Source organism: Brassica napus, chromosome C5 (assembly GCF_020379485.1).
Source record: "Brassica napus cultivar Da-Ae chromosome C5, Da-Ae, whole genome shotgun sequence".
Classification (NCBI taxonomy): domain Eukaryota; kingdom Viridiplantae; phylum Streptophyta; class Magnoliopsida; order Brassicales; family Brassicaceae; genus Brassica; species Brassica napus.
In genome coordinates, this window is record NC_063448.1 from 23,656,063 (window position 1) to 23,657,674 (window position 1,612).

The window sequence follows — 1,612 nt, forward strand, 5'->3', positions numbered from 1 at the left end:
TCTGAAGGAGAAACGGGTAATTTCCAACAGCTGAAGAGCGCCATGACAACGGTACCGGTGCTTGCCTTGCCTGATTTCAAGGAGCAGTTTGTAGTGGAATCAGATGCATCGGGAGTGGGCTTGGGAGCAGTCTTGATGCAGAAGCAGTGACCCATCGCGTACTTCAGTCAAGCACTGACAGAGAAGCAACAGCTGAAGTCAGTATATGAGAGGGAGTTAATGGCTATAGTCTTTGCCATACATAAGTGGCGACATTACTTACTCGGAAGAAAGTTTATAGTAAGAACAGATCAGAAGAGTCTCAAGTTTTTATTGGAGCAACGTGAAATCAACATGGAGTATCAGAAATGGCTGACGAAGATTCTTGGTTTCGACTTCGACATTCATTACAAGCCCGGGCTCGAGAATAAAGCCGCAGACGGCCTTTCTCGAAAAAGTGCAGTACCAGAGTTATTTGCAGTATCGGTTCCAGTATCTATTCAGTTGGAGGAAGTAGGTTCTGAGGTGGGGAGGGATGAAGAGTTGTCTAAGATAATGGAAGACCTGTCTCGAGATCTGAATTCACATCCTAACTACTCTATGGTACAAGGGAGACTGCTGAGACAGGGGAAGCTTGTACTACCTAAGACGTCTCAATTGATTGGAGTTATCTTGAAAGAATACCACGACAGCAAGTATGGGGGGCATGGCGGAGTATTAAAGACACAAAAATGCATTGGAGCTTTGTTCTATTGGCAGGGCATGATGACTGACATCAGGAAGTACGTGGCGTCATGTCAGACTTTCCAACGACAGAAGTACTCCATGTTGGCACCGGGGGGTCTCCTCCAGCCTCTACCGATACCGTCCAACGTGTGGGAAGACATCTCGCTTGATTTCATTGAGGGGCTGCCTAAGTCGGGAGGGGTCAACACTGTTCTCGTGGTGATAGACCGTCTTACAAAGTATGCTTACTTTGTGGGTCTCAGGCATCCGTTCACTGCTGGTGATGTGGCTATGGTCTTCGTGCAGAAGATAGTCAGACTATACGGGTTCCCTAAGACCATAGTGTCAGATCGTGACAGGATATTCACAGGTCAGTTTTGGAAGGAGCTGTTCCGTTTAGCAGGGACCAGTCTATGCTTTTCAACGGCTTACCACCCACAGTCTGACGGTCAGGCCGAGGTTACCAACAGGGGATTAGAAACATATCTATGTTGCTTTGCGGGAGAGAAACCACGTCGTTCCACTCTGCTATTAATATGTCACCGTTCCAGGCCTTGTATGGTAGAGAGCCACCTTTGCTGTTACACTACGAGAATGGCTCTACCAACAATGCTGAGTTGGAAGCACGGCTGCAGGAGCGTGACGACAATTTGGCATTGCTTCGCCAAAAGTTGTTGAAAGCTCAACAAACTATGAAGGCAAGAGCAGATGAGCACATGAGGGAGGTGGAATTTCAAGTAGGGGATAAGGTCTTTGTGAAACTCAGGCCTTACAGACAGAAGACGTTGGCTAAGAGAGTTAATGAGAAGCTATCAGCTCGCTTCTATGGGCCGTACGAGATAGAGAGACGCGTGGGGAAGGTGGCGTATAAACTACGTTTACCAGTAGAGGCCCACATTCATCCCAC